General features: G+C 24.0%; 1 long non-coding RNA gene across 14 annotated transcripts in view; it reads right to left on the reverse strand.

The window, feature by feature from the left end:
* The window catches only part of LOC127085933 (uncharacterized), a 53,029-nt gene that overhangs the window by 22,151 nt on the left and 13,853 nt on the right, over positions 1–17,025 (reverse strand). The window contains exons 1-2 of one of the 14 annotated variants that reach the window (XR_007789325.1): positions 2,596–2,689; positions 1,985–2,279 (exon numbers count right to left, since the gene is read on the reverse strand). The exons of 8 other annotated variants lie outside the window; for them this stretch is intronic. This is a non-coding gene — a long non-coding RNA (uncharacterized LOC127085933). Of the gene's footprint in view, positions 1–1,984; positions 2,280–2,595; positions 2,690–5,005; positions 5,301–5,616; positions 5,711–8,003; positions 8,299–8,614; positions 8,791–17,025 lie in introns of those variants that run through there. 5 more of the 14 variants (XR_007789324.1, XR_007789323.1, XR_007789329.1 and 2 more) reach the window with 5 other exon arrangements.

Here is a 17,025-nt window from a genome sequence, read left to right on the forward strand (position 1 = left end):
TAATATCTCATTTGACTATTAACTTTACATAAATTTATTAATTGAATCTTAAATTAAGAAAGATAGGTTAGATTTAAATAAATAAAGTGTTCAATAAAATGAATTTGATAATATTGAAATATAATCTTCATTTTCTATTGAATTTTGAAAGGAATATAAAATGATATTATTCATCAATGACTTAATACCTATAGTCAATTTTAATTATTAAAATATAATAAATAGATTTATAAATACTTAAAATTATGTGTAATATATGATTATAAACATGTAGTTTAATTGAATAGATTATTATAATATTAAAATTAATAAATTTATTATAAAAAATACTACTCAATTTTAACCGAATGACAAAAAAATGGTGTCAAATTACGTTGGAGTTATTTTAGTCCTCGTCAAATTACGAGTTTGTTTAAAAATTAACTGAATAAACTTTACACGAATGTCCGAACACAACTATTTTGTTAACACTTGAACAGTTTCTATAAATTATAAAATATATTATTATTATCTTTAATTGTAACATATTGGTCATGAATTTTGCAATGTTTTATTATTTTGATTTTTATGCTGACTCGAGTACAAAGATTTTCTTAAGAATTTAACAACAAAACATTTCAACACTAAATTAATTATTTGGTCATGATTTTATCATTTTATTTACAAGTCTCACATGCTAGTGAAGAAATGTAAAGTGCTTGTACATGTAATTATCATAAAACGACTATTTATTTTCTCATCGTATGCAAGTGTTTAAAAGGTTTGAGTCTTTATCTTGTAAATCAATCTTTGTTGAAGATTCTCTTACATTATTTATACTTTTTCTAATACTTTTGTTTCTAAACATATAATTCAATTTTTGTCTCATTACTAGGGTCTCCCAAATAAACCAAATCATCAGAGATATAATTCATTTGTATTTGAAATAGTGCTTTAAGGATCGAACTAGCTTGACCGGTCAAACAGAAAATTGAAAGGATCACCAATTTGGTCTTATTGTTGGATCAGGCAAGCTATTAAAATAGTTGAAACTGACTAGAACTGACCAAAATCAGTAAATCAGCGGGTTAAATGCTATCTTTTTTTCTTTAGCCAAAATGAGATTGCAATAATAATATATATATATATATATATATATATATATATATATATATATATATATATATATATATATATATATATATATATAACTAGATTTTTTTTTTAATTATTTGAAACAATTTTCCAACACTAGAAATAAATTTATAAGAAATTGCAGTTATTTTTTTATCCAGATTATGTTCCAATTAGACTTTGTTCAAAATTTATTTGTATTTGTATTTTGTACTATTTTGTTGTGTGTGATGATTATATTTAGCATTTGAATTTAAATAATGAACTTGTGAAATTGTTATAATTTGATGTTTTGTAGGTGTCATGATTTTTTTAGAGACCGAGTCACATGTTCGACCGGTTTAATAACTTTATATTTTTTGATAAAGACAGTATTATTAAAATGACTTTTCCAATTTTATTCGGTTTAGTCATGCGGTTCGACCTGTGACCCGGTGGTTCGACTAACGAACGAGTGGCTCAATACCCTCACGGTTTGATGACCCTTTCGATTGTTAAAACTTTGATTTTAAGATCTACCTAATCATCAAACTAAGATTTTTTTTAAATAAACACCAGTAGTAGGATATGAATAAGGATTTTCTTCAAAACACAATTTAAGATATACTTTATCAATCATAATTTTAACCAAACACTTGATTACCTATTATTAAAAATTTAAAATTAGAATATTTGCATAACTCAAATAAATTCTTTATCTTGTGTCTTTAAATCCACCCTCACTAACTATCCATGTATAATATATTTTTTGTGATTTCAGGGGAACCATATTTTTGATAAATTTAAAACATCCATTTTATTCAACATGAAAACATAAATAATTAAAATATTTAAGTAATATTTTATAAAAAAAGACAATGCAAATAATATATATTCCATTTTAAATTTCATTTATTCATAATAGTGTTTATAGTATTTTAAAGATTTACACAAATTTCTTACAAAAAGTAAGTTCCAGAGCTAAACTGAAGTGCACGTTTTATTATTTTTATTGAACTCATACAATAAAATTCATTGGTGAAAACAACAACATGTTGTCTTCTCAAGATGAGTATAACATTGTCCCCCTTTTCCAAATCCCTTGCCACGGCAATCCTGGTCGCACGTTGCAACACAAGGCCCTATACAAACTCCTCCGGGAGGGACCAAAATACTGGTAACCAATCCTGAATCAACCAAAATTTAAAATTAGTTTGTGTCTGACATTGCTTCATTATTTTTACATTAAAAATCTCAATCTAATGTTCTTTCGAATTGAGAATTGATTAAACCATAATTGAATTGTTATTGATCTACATATCTTGTTTAAAAAGAAATCAACTTCTTAGAAGGGTTAAACAATCACATAATTTTTTAGACGAGTCTTTTTTACTTTCTTTTGAATATAAAGATGCAATATATGTTTCAATAAAAAACATTTGGTGTTAGTAAATTCTACTTTAAAATTGAAACTCAAAAATAAAAATAAAATTTCATTCTTACCCGAACTAACCATCAAAACAAGGCATAAAACACTCAAAAAACAAGATTGATTGGTGTGACATGCCATTTTGTAAGATTTCAATTTATATTTTATTTCTTTGTAACGAGTAAGACTAACATAACTTCTATTATATAGGCCTAAAAACTGTATTAGTTTTTTAATATCTCATTTGACTATTAACTTTACATAAATTTATTAATGGAATCTTAAAGTAAGAAAGATAGATTTAAATAAATAAAGTGGTCAATAAAATGAATTTGATAATATTGAAAATAATTTTCATTTTCTATTGAATTTTGAAAGGAACATAAAATGATATTATTCATCAATGACTTCATACCTATAGTCAATTTTAATGATTAAAATATAATAAATAGATTTATATTTTATTTCTTTGTAACGAGTAAGACTAACATAACTTCTATTATATAGGCCTAAAAACTGTATTGTTTTTTAATATCTCATTTGACTATTAACTTTACATAAATTTATTAATTGAATCTTAAATTAAGAAAGATAGGTTAGATTTAAATAAATAAAGTGTTCAATAAAATGAATTTGATAATATTGAAATATAATCTTCATTTTCTATTGAATTTTGAAAGGAATATAAAATGATATTATTCATCAATGACTTAATACCTATAGTCAATTTTAATTATTAAAATATAATAAATAGATTTATAAATACTTAAAATTATGTGTAATATATGATTATAAACATGTAGTTTAATTGAATAGATTATTATAATATTAAAATTAATAAATTTATTATAAAAAATACTACTCAATTTTAACCGAATGACAAAAAAATGGTGTCAAATTACGTTGGAGTTATTTTAGTCCTCGTCAAATTACGAGTTTGTTTAAAAATTAACTGAATAAACTTTACACGAATGTCCGAACACAACTATTTTGTTAACACTTGAACAGTTTCTATAAATTATAAAATATATTATTATTATCTTTAATTGTAACATATTGGTCATGAATTTTGCAATGTTTTATTATTTTGATTTTTATGCTGACTCGAGTACAAAGATTTTCTTAAGAATTTAACAACAAAACATTTCAACACTAAATTAATTATTTGGTCATGATTTTATCATTTTATTTACAAGTCTCACATGCTAGTGAAGAAATGTAAAGTGCTTGTACATGTAATTATCATAAAACGACTATTTATTTTCTCATCGTATGCAAGTGTTTAAAAGGTTTGAGTCTTTATCTTGTAAATCAATCTTTGTTGAAGATTCTCTTACATTATTTATACTTTTTCTAATACTTTTGTTTCTAAACATATAATTCAATTTTTGTCTCATTACTAGGGTCTCCCAAATAAACCAAATCATCAGAGATATAATTCATTTGTATTTGAAATAGTGCTTTAAGGATCGAACTAGCTTGACCGGTCAAACAGAAAATTCAAAGTATCACCAATTTGGTCTTATTGTTGGATCAGGCAAGCTATTAAAATAGTTGAAACTGACTAGAACTGACCAAAATTTGTAAATCAGCGGGTTAAATGCTATCTTTTTTTTCTTTAGCCAAAATGAGATTGCAATAATAATTTTAAATATATATATATATATATATATATATATATATATAACTAGATTTTTTTTAAAATTATTTGAAACAATTTTCCAACACTAGAATTAAATTTATAAGAAATTGCAGTTATTTTTTTATCCAGATTATGTTCCAATTAGACTTTGTTCAAAAAATTTATTTGTATTTGTATTTTGTACTATTTTGTTGTGTGTGATGATTATATTTAGCATTTGAATTTAAATAATGAACTTGTGAAATTGTTATAATTTGATGTTTTGTATGTGTCATGATTTTTTTAGAGACCGAGTCACATGTTCAACCGGTTTAATAACTTTATATTTTTTGATAAAGACAGTATTATTAAAATGACTTTTCCAATTTTATTCGGTTTAGTCATGCGGTTCGACCTGTGACCCGGTGGTTCGACTAACGAACGAGTGGCTCAATACCCTCACGGTTTGATGACCCTTTCGATTGTTAAAACTTTGATTTTAAGATCTACCTAATCATCAAACTAAGATTTTTTTTAAAATAAACACCAGTAGTAGGATATGAATAAGGATTTTCTTCGAAACACAATTTAAGATATACTTTATCAATCATAATTTTAACCAAACACTTGATTACCTATTATTAAAAATTTAAAATTAGAATATTTGCATAACTCAAATAAATTCTTTATCTTGTGTCTTTAAATCCACCCTCACTAACTATCCATGTATAATATATTTTTTGTGATTTCAGGGGAACCATATTTTTGATAAATTTAAAACATCCATTTTATTCAACATGAAAACATAAATAATTAAAATATTTAAGTAATATTTTATAAAAAAAGACAATGCAAATAATATATATTCCATTTTAAATTTCATTTATTCATAATAGTGTTTATAGTATTTTAAAGATTTACACAAATTTCTTACAAAAAGTAAGTTCCAGAGCTAAACTGAAGTGCACGTTTTATTATTTTTATTGAACTCATACAATAAAATTCATTGGTGAAAACAACAACATGTTGTCTTCTCAAGATGAGTATAACATTGTCCCCCTTTTCCAAATCCCTTGCCACGGCAATCCTGGTCGCACGTTGCAACACAAGGCCCTATACAAACTCCTCCGGGAGGGACCAAAATACTGGTAACCAATCCTGAATCAACCAAAATTTAAAATTAGTTTGTGTCTGACATTGCTTCATTATTTTTACATTAAAAATCTCAATCTAATGTTCTTTCGAATTTAGAATTGATTAAACCATAATTGAATTGTTATTGATCTACATATCTTGTTTAAAAAGAAATCAACTTCTTAGAAGGGTTAAACAATCACATAATTTTTTAGACGAGTCTTTTTTACTTTCTTTTGAATATAAAGATGCAATATATGTTTCAATAAAAAACATTTGGTGTTAGTAAATTCTACTTTAAAATTGAAACTCAAAAATAAAAATAAAATTTCATTCTTACCCGAACTAACCATCAAAACAAGGCATAAAACACTCAAAAAACAAGATTGATTGGTGTGACATGCCATTTTGTAAGATTTCAATTTATATTTTATTTCTTTGTAACGAGTAAGACTAACATAACTTCTATTATATAGGCCTAAAAACTGTATTAGTTTTTTAATATCTCATTTGACTATTAACTTTACATAAATTTATTAATGGAATCTTAAAGTAAGAAAGATAGATTTAAATAAATAAAGTGGTCAATAAAATGAATTTGATAATATTGAAAATAATTTTCATTTTCTATTGAATTTTGAAAGGAACATAAAATGATATTATTCATCAATGACTTCATACCTATAGTCAATTTTAATGATTAAAATATAATAAATAGATTTATATTTTATTTCTTTGTAACGAGTAAGACTAACATAACTTCTATTATATAGGCCTAAAAACTGTATTTGTTTTTTAATATCTCATTTGACTATTAACTTTACATAAATTTATTAATTGAATCTTAAATTAAGAAAGATAGGTTAGATTTAAATAAATAAAGTGTTCAATAAAATGAATTTGATAATATTGAAATATAATCTTCATTTTCTATTGAATTTTGAAAGGAATATAAAATGATATTATTCATCAATGACTTAATACCTATAGTCAATTTTAATTATTAAAATATAATAAATAGATTTATAAATACTTAAAATTATGTGTAATATATGATTATAAACATGTAGTTTAATTGAATAGATTATTATAATATTAAAATTAATAAATTTATTATAAAAAATACTACTCAATTTTAACCGAATGACAAAAAAATGGTGTCAAATTACGTTGGAGTTATTTTAGTCCTCGTCAAATTACGAGTTTGTTTAAAAATTAACTGAATAAACTTTACACGAATGTCCGAACACAACTATTTTGTTAACACTTGAACAGTTTCTATAAATTATAAAATATATTATTCTTATCTTTAATTGTAACATATTGGTCATGAATTTTGCAATGTTTTATTATTTTGATTTTTATGCTGACTCGAGTACAAAGATTTTCTTAAGAATTTAACAACAAAACATTTCAACACTAAATTAATTATTTGGTCATGATTTTATCATTTTATTTACAAGTCTCACATGCTAGGGAAGAAATGTAAAGTGCTTGTACATGTAATTATCATAAAACGACTATTTATTTTCTCATCGTATGCAAGTGTTTAAAAGGTTTGAGTCTTTATCTTGTAAATCAATCTTTGTTGAAGATTCTCTTACATTATTTATACTTTTTCTAATACTTTTGTTTCTAAACATATAATTCAATTTTTGTCTCATTACTAGGGTCTCCCAAATAAACCAAATCATCAGAGATATAATTCATTTGTATTTGAAATAGTGCTTTAAGGATCGAACTAGCTTGACCGGTCAAACAGAAAATTGAAAGGATCACCAATTTGGTCTTATTGTTGGATCAGGCAAGCTATTAAAATAGTTGAAACTGACTAGAACTAACCAAAATCAGTAAATCAGCGGGTTAAATGCTATCTTTTTTTTCTTTAGCCAAAATGAGATTGCAATAATAATTTTATATATATATATATAACTAGATTTTTTTTTAATTATTTGAAACAATTTTCCAACACTAGAAATAAATTTATAAGAAATTGCAGTTATTTTTTTTATCCAGATTATGTTCCAATTAGACTTTGTTCAAAATTTATTTGTATTTGTATTTTGTACTATTTTGTTGTGTGTGATGATTATATTTAGCATTTGAATTTAAATAATGAACTTGTGAAATTGTTATAATTTGATGTTTTGTAGGTGTCATGATTTTTTTAGAGACCGAGTCACATGTTCGACCGGTTTAATAACTTTATATTTTTTGATAAAGACAGTATTATTAAAATGACTTTTCCAATTTTATTCGGTTTAGTCATGCGGTTCGACCTGTGACCCGGTGGTTCGACTAACGAACGAGTGGCTCAATACCCTCACGGTTTGATGACCCTTTCGATTGTTAAAACTTTGATTTTAAGATCTACCTAATCATCAAACTAAGATTTTTTTTAAATAAACACCAGTAGTAGGATATGAATAAGGATTTTCTTCAAAACACAATTTAAGATATACTTTATCAATCATAATTTTAACCAAACACTTGATTACCTATTATTAAAAATTTAAAATTAGAATATTTGCATAACTCAAATAAATTCTTTATCTTGTGTCTTTAAATCCACCCTCACTAACTATCCATGTATAATATATTTTTTGTGATTTCAGGGGAACCAAATTTTTGATAAATTTAAAACATCCATTTTATTCAACATGAAAACATAAATAATTAAAATATTTAAGTAATATTTTATAAAAAAAAGACAATGCAAATAATATATATTCCATTTTAAATTTCATTTATTCATAATAGTGTTTATAGTATTTTAAAGATTTACACAAATTTCTTACAAAAAGTAAGTTCCAGAGCTAAACTGAAGTGCACGTTTTATTATTTTTATTGAACTCATACAATAAAATTCATTGGTGAAAACAACAACATGTTGTCTTCTCAAGATGAGTATAACATTGTCCCCCTTTTCCAAATCCCTTGCCACGGCAATCCTGGTCGCACGTTGCAACACAAGGCCCTATACAAACTCCTCCGGGAGGGACCAAAATACTGGTAACCAATCCTGAATCAACCAAAATTTAAAATTAGTTTGTGTCTGACATTGCTTCATTATTTTTACATTAAAAATCTCAATCTAATGTTCTTTCGAATTGAGAATTGATTAAACCATAATTGAATTGTTATTGATCTACATATCTTGTTTAAAAAGAAATCAACTTCTTAGAAGGGTTAAACAATCACATAATTTTTTAGACGAGTCTTTTTTACTTTCTTTTGAATATAAAGATGCAATATATGTTTCAATAAAAAACATTTGGTGTTAGTAAATTCTACTTTAAAATTGAAACTCAAAAATAAAAATAAAATTTCATTCTTACCCGAACTAACCATCAAAACAAGGCATAAAACACTCAAAAAACAAGATTGATTGGTGTGACATGCCATTTTGTAAGATTTCAATTTATATTTTATTTCTTTGTAACCAGTAAGACTAACATAACTTCTATTATATAGGCCTAAAAACTGTATTAGTTTTTTAATATCTCATTTGACTATTAACTTTACATAAATTTATTAATGGAATCTTAAAGTAAGAAAGATAGATTTAAATAAATAAAGTGGTCAATAAAATGAATTTGATAATATTGAAAATAATTTTCATTTTCTATTGAATTTTGAAAGGAACATAAAATGATATTATTCATCAATGACTTCATACCTATAGTCAATTATAATGATTAAAATATAATAAATAGATTTGTATTTTATTTCTTTGTAACGAGTAAGGCTAACATAACTTCTATTATATAGGCCTAAAAACTGTATTAGTTTTTTAATATCTCATTTGATTATTAACTTTACATAAATTTATTAATTGAATCTTAAATTAAGAAAGATAGGTTAGAATTAAATAAATAAAATGAATTTGATAATATTGAAATATAATCTTCATTTTCTATTGAATTTTGAAAGGAATATAAAATGATATTATTCATCAATGACTTAATACCTATAGTCAATTTTAATTATTAAAATATAATAAATAGATTTATAAATACTTAAAATTAAGTGTAGTATATGATTATAAACATGTAGTTTAATTGAATAGATTATTATAATATTAAAATTAATAAATTTATTATAAAAAATACTAATCAATTTTAACCGAATGACAAAAAAATGGTGTCAAATTACGTAGGAGTTATTTTAGTCCTCGTCAAATTACGAGTTGGTTTAGAAACTAACCGAATAAACTTTACACGAATGTCTGAACACAACTATTTTTTTAACACTTGAACAGTTTCTATAAATTATAAAATATATTATTACTAGCTTTAATTGTAACATATTGGTCATGAATTTTGCAATGTTTTATTATTTTGATTTTTATGGTGACTCGAGTACAAAGATTTTCTTAAGAATTTAACAACAAAACATTTCAACACTAACTTAATTATTTGGTCATAATTTTATCATTTTATTTACAAGTCTCACATGCTAGGGAAGAAATGTAAAGTGCTTGTACATGTAATTATCATAAAATGACTATTTATTTTCACATCGTATGCAAGTGTTTAAAAGGTTTGAGTCTTTATCTTGTAAATCAGTCTTTGTTGAAGGTTCTCTTACATTATTTATACTTTTCTAATACTTTTGTTTCTAAACATATAATTCAATTCTTGTTTCATTACTAGGGTCTCCCAAATAAACTAAATCATCAGAGACATAATTCATTTGTATTTGAAATAGTGCTTTAAGGATCGAACTAGCTTGACCGGTCAAACATAAAATTGAAAGGATCACCAATTTGGTCTTATTGTTGGATCAGGCAAGCTATTAAAATAGTTGAAACTGACTAGAACTGACCAAAATCAGTAAATCAGCGGGTTAAATGCTATCTTTTTTTTCTTTAGCCAAAATGAGATTGCAATAATAATTTTAAATATATATATATATATATATATATATATATATATATATATATATATATATATATATATATATATAAATTTATATATAACTAGATTTTTTTTAAATTATTTGAAATAATTTTCCAACACTAGAATTAAATTTATAAGAAATTGCAGTTATTTTTTTATCCAGATTATGTTCCAATTAGACTTTGTTCAAAATTTATTTGTATTTGTATTTTGTACTATTTTGTTGTGTGTGATGATTATATTTAGCATCTGAATTTAAATAATGAACTTGTGAAATTGTTATAATTTGATGTTTTGTAGGTGTCATGATTTTTTTAGAGACCGAGTCACATGTTCGACCGGTTTAATAACTTTATATTTTTTGATAAAGACAGTACTATTAAAATGACTTTTCCAATTTTATTCGGTTTAGTCATGCGGTTCGACCTGTGACCCGGTGGTTCGACTAACGAACGAGTGGCTCAATACCCTCACGGTTTGATGACCCTTTCGATTGTTAAAACTTTGATTTTAAGATCTACCTAATCATCAAACTAAGATTTTTTTTAAATAAACACCAGTAGTAGGATATGAATAAGGATTTTCATAAAACACAATTTAAGATATACTTTATCAATCATAATTTTAACCAAACACTTGATTACCTATTATTAAGAATTTAAAATTAGAATATTTGCATAACTCAAATAAATTCTTTATCTGGTGTCTTTAAATCCACCCTCACTAACTATCCATGTATAATATATTTTTTGTGATTTCAAGGGAGCCATATTTTTGATAAATTTAAAACATCCATTTTATTCAACATGAAAACATAAATAATTAAAATATTTAAGTAATATTTTATAAAAAAAGACAATGCAAATAATATATATTCCATTTTAAATTTCATTTATTCATAATAGTGTTTATAGTATTTTAAAGATTTACACAAATTTCTTACAAAAAGTAAGTTCCAGAGCTAAACTGAAGTGCACGTTTTATTATTTTTATTGAACTCATACAATAAAATTCATTGGTAAAAACAACAACATGTTGTCTTCTCAAGATGAGTATAACATTGTCCCCCTTTTCCAAATCCCTTGCCACGGCAATCCTGGTCGCACGTTGCAACACAAGGCCCTATACAAACTCCTCCGGGAGGGACCAAAATACTAGTAACCAGTCCTGAATCAACCAAAATTTAAAATTAGTTTGTGTCTGACATAGCTTCATTATTTTTACATTAAAAATCTCAATCTAATGTTCTTTGAATTGAGAATTGATTAAACCATAATTGAATTGTTATTGATCTAGATATCTTGTTTAAAAAAAAATCAACTTCTTAGAAGGGTTAAACAATCACATAATTTTTAAACGAGTCTTTTTACTTTCTTTTGAATATAAAGATGCAATATATGTTTCAATAAAAAAATTTGGTGTTAGTAAATTGTACTTTAAAATTTAAACTCAAAAATAAAAATAAAATTTCATTCTTACCCAAACTAACCATAAAAACAAGGCATAAAACACTCAAAAAAACAAGATTGATTGTTGTGAGAGGCCATTTTGTAAGATTTAAATTTATATTTTATTTCTTTGTAACGAGTAAGACAAACATAACTTCTATTATATAGGCCTAAAAACTATATTAGTTTTTTAATATCTCATTTGACTATTAACTTTACAAAAATTTACTAATGGAATCTTAGAGTAAGAAAGATAGATTTAAATAAATAAAGTGGTAAATAAAATGAATTTGATAATATTGAAAATAATTTTCATTTTCTATTGAATTTTTAAAGGAATATAAAATGATATTATTCACCAATGACTTAATACCTATAGTCAATTTTAATGATTAAAATATAATAAATAGATTTATATTTTATTTCTTTGTAACGAGTAAGACTAACATAACTTCTATTATATGGGCCTAAAAACTAAATTAGTTTTTTAATATCTGATTTGACTATTATTTCTTACATAAATTTATTAATTGAATCTTAAATTAAGAAAGATAGGTTAGATTTAAATAAATAAAGTGGTCGATAAAATGAATTTGATAATATTGAAAATAATTTTCATTTTCTATTGAATTTGGAAAGGAATATAAAATGATATTATTCATCAATGACTTAATACCTCTAGTCAATTTTAATGATTAAAATATAATAAATAGATTTTAAATACTTAAAATTATGTGTAATATATATTATAAACATATAGTTTAATTGAATAGATTATTATAATATTAAAATTAATAAATTTATAATAAAAAATACTACTCAATTTTAACCAAATGACAAAAAAATGGGGTCAAATTACATAGGATTTATTTTAGCCCTCGTCAAATTACGAGTTGGTTTAAAAATTTACCGAATAAACCTTACACGAATGTCCGAACACAACAATTTTTTTAACACTTGAATAGTTTCTATAAATTATAAAATATATTATTAGTAGCTTTAATTGTATCATATTGGTCATGAATTTTGCAATGTTTTATTATTTTGATTTTTATGGTGACTCGAGTACAAAGATTTTCTTAGAATTTAACAACAAAACATTTCAACACTAACTTAATTATTTGGTCATTATTTTATCATTTTATTTACAAGTCTCACATGCTAGTGAAGAAATGTAAAGTGCTTGTACATGTAATTATCATAAAATGACTATTTATTTTCTCATCGTATGCAAGTGTTTAAAAGGTTTGAGTCTTTATCTTGTAAATCAATCTTTGTTGAAGGTTCTCTTACATTATTTATACTTTTCTAATACTTTTGTTTCTAAAGATATAATTCAATTCTTGTTTCATTACTAGGGTCTCCCAAATAAACAAAATCATCAGAGACATAATTCATTTGTATTTGAAATAGTGCTTTAAGGATCGAACTAGCTTGACCGGTCAAACAGAAAATTGAAAGGCTCACCAATTTGGTCTTATTGTTGGATCAGGCAAGCTATTAAAACAGTTGAAACTGACTAGAAGTGACCAAAATCAGTAAATCAGCGGGTTAAATGATATCTTTTTTTTCTTTAGCCAAAATGAGATTGCAATAATAATTATATATATATATATATATATATATATATATATATATATATATATATATATATATATATATATATATATATATATATATATATATATATTATATATAAATTTATATATAACTAGATTTTTTTTTAAATTATTTGAAATAATTTTCCAACACTAGAATTAAATTTATAAGAAATTGCAGTTATTTTTTTATCCAGATTATGTTCCAATTAGACTTTGTTCAAAATTTATTTGTATTTGTATTTTGTATTATTTTGTTGTGTGTGATGATTATATTTAGCATCTGAATTTAAATAATGAACTTGTGAAATTGTTATAATTTGATGTTTTCTAGGTGTCATGATTTTTTTAGAGACCGAGTCACATGTTCGACTGGTTTAATAACTTTATATTTTTTGATAAAGACAGTACTATTAAAATGACTTTTCCAATTTTATTCGGTTTAGTCATGCGGTTCGACCTGTGACCCGGTGGTTCGACTAACGAACGAGTGACTCAATACCCTCACGGTTTAATGACCATTTCGAATGTTAACACTTTGATTTTAAGATCTACCTAATCATCAAACTATTATTTTTTTTAAATAAACATCAGTAGTAGGATATGAATAAGGATTTTCATAAACCACAATTTAAGATATACTTTATCAATCATAATTTTAACCAAACACTTGATTACCTATTATTAAGAATTTAAAATTAGAATACTTGCATAACTCAAATAAATTCTTTATCTGGTGTCTTTAAATCCACCCTCACTAACTATCCATGTATAATATATTTTTTGTGATTTCAAGGGAGCCATATTTTTGATAAATTTAAAACATCCATTTTATTCAACATGAAAACATAAATAATTAAAATATTTAAGTAATATTTTATAAAAAAAGATAATGCAAATAATATATATTCCATTTTAAATTTCATTTATTCATAATAGTGCTTATAGTATTTTAAAGATTTACACAAATTTCTTACAAAAAGTAAGTTCCAAAGCTAAACTGAAGTGCACGTTTTATTATTTTTATTGAACTCATACAATAAAATTCATTAGTAAAAACAACAACATGTTGTCTTCTCAAGATGAGTATAACATTGTCCCCCTTTTCCAAATCCCTTGCCACGGCAATCCTGGTCGCACGTTGCAACACAAGGCCCTATACAAACTCCTCCGGGAGGGACCAAAATACTAGTAACCAGTCCTGAATCAACCAAAATATAAAATTAGTTTGTGCCTGACATAGCTTCATTATTTTTACATTAAAAATCTCAATCTAATGTTCTTTTGAATTGAGAATTGATAAAACTATAATTGAATTGTTATTGATCTACATATCTTGATTAAAAAATATAAAAAATTCAACTTCTTAGAAGGGTTAAACAATCACATAATTTTTAAACGAGTCTTTTTACATTCTTTTGAATATAAAGATGCAATATATGTTTCAATAAAAAATTTGGTATTAACAAATTGTACTTTAAAATTTAAACTCCAAAATAAAAATAAAATTTCATTCTTACCCAAACTAACCATAAAAATAAGGCATAAAACACTAAAAAAAACAAGATTGATTGTTGTGAGAGGCCATTTTGTAAGATTTAAATTTATATTTTATTTCTTTATAACGAGTAAGACAAAGATAACTTCTATTATATAGGCCTAAAAACTATATTAGTTTTTTAATATCTCATTTGACTATTAACTTTACAAAAATTTACTGATTGAATCTTAGAGTAAGAAAGATAGATTTAAATAAATAAAGTGGTAAATAAAATGAATTTGATAATATTCAAAATAATTTTCATTTTCTTAATACCTATAGTCAATTTTAATGATTAAAATATAATAAATAGATTTATATTTTATTTCTTTGTAACGAGTAAGACTAACATAACTTCTAATATATGGGCCTAAAAACTGTATTAGTTTTTTAATATCTGATTTGACTATTAACTCTTACATAAATTTATTAATTGAATCTTAAAGTAAGAAAGATAGGTTAGATTTAAATAAATAAAGTGGTCGATAAAATGAATTTGATAATATTGAAAATAATTTTCATTTTCTATTGAATTTGGAAAAGAATATAAAATGATATTATTCATCAATGACTTAATACCTCTAGTCAATTTTAATGATTAAAATATAATAAATAGATTATAAATACTTAAAATTATGTGTAATATAATTATAAACATATAGTTTAATTGAATAGATTATTATAATATTGAAATTAATAAATTTATAATAAAAAATATTACTCAATTTTAACCAAATGACAAAATAATGGGGTCAAATTACATAGGATTTATTTTAGCCCTCGTCAAATTACGAGTTGGTTTAAAAATTTACCGAATAAACCTTACACGAATGTCCGAACACAACAATTTTTTAACACTTGAATAGTTTCTATAAATTATAAAATATATATTAGTAGCTTTAATTGTATCATATTGGTCATGAATTTTGCAATGTTTTATTATTTTGATTTTTATGGTGACTCGAGTACAAAGATTTTCTTAGAATTTAACAACAAAACATTTCAACACTAACTTAATTATTTGGTCATTATTTTATCATTTTATTTACAATCTCATATGCTTGTGAAGAAATGTAGAGTGTTTGTACATGTAATTATGATAAAAACGACTATTTATTTTCTCATCGTATGCAAGTGTTTAAAAGGTTTGAGTCTTTATCTTGTAAATCATTCTCCTTAGAAGATTCTTTTACATTATTTATACTTTTTCTAACACTTTTGTTTCTAAACATATAATCCAATTCTGGTTTCATTACTAGGGTCTCCCAAATAAACTAAATCATCAGAGACATAATTAATTTGTATTTGAAATAGTGCTTTAAGAATCGAACTAGCTTGACCGGTCAAACAGAAAAGAATATAAAATGATATTATTCATCAATGACTTAATACCTCTAGTCAATTTTAATGATTAAAATATAATAAATAGATTATTAAATACTTAAAATTATGTGTAATATATAATTATAAACATATAGTTTAATGGAATAGATTATTATAATATTGAAATTAATAAATTTATAATAAAAAATATTACTCAATTTTAACCAAATGACAAAATAATGGGGTCAAATTACATAGGATTTATTTTAGCCCTCGTCAAATTACGAGTTGGTTTAAAAATTTACCGAATAAACCTTACACGAATGTCCGAACACAACAATTTTTTTAACACTTGAATAGTTTCTATAAATTATAAAATATATTATTAGTAGCTTTAATTGTATCATATTGGTCATGAATTTTGCAATGTTTTTTTATTTTGATTTTTATGGTGACTCGAGTACAAAGATTTCTTAGAATTTAACAACAAAACATTTCAACACTAACTAATTATTTGGTCATTATTTATCATTTTATTTACAATCTCATATGCTTGTGAAGAAATGTAGAGTGTTTGTACATGTAATTATGATAAAAAAGACTATTTATTTTCTCATCGTATGCAAGTGTTTAAAAGGTTTGAGTCTTTATCTTGTAAATCATTCTCCTTAGAAGATTCTTTTACATTATTTATACTTTTTCTAACACTTTTGTTTCTAAACATATAATCCAATTTTGGTTTCATTACTAGGGTCTCCCAAATAAACTAAATCATCAGAGACATAATTAATTTGTATTTGAAATAGTGCTTTAAGAATCGAACTAGCTTGACGGTCAAACAGAAAATTGAAAGTGTCGCCAATTTGGTCTTATTATTGGATCAGGCAAGCTATTAAAACAGTTGAAACTGACTAGAACTGGTCAAAATCAGTAAATCAG

The sequence above is a fragment of the Lathyrus oleraceus genome, chromosome 5, assembly GCF_024323335.1.
Source record: "Lathyrus oleraceus cultivar Zhongwan6 chromosome 5, CAAS_Psat_ZW6_1.0, whole genome shotgun sequence".
NCBI classification, from domain to species: Eukaryota; Viridiplantae; Streptophyta; class Magnoliopsida; order Fabales; family Fabaceae; genus Lathyrus; species Lathyrus oleraceus.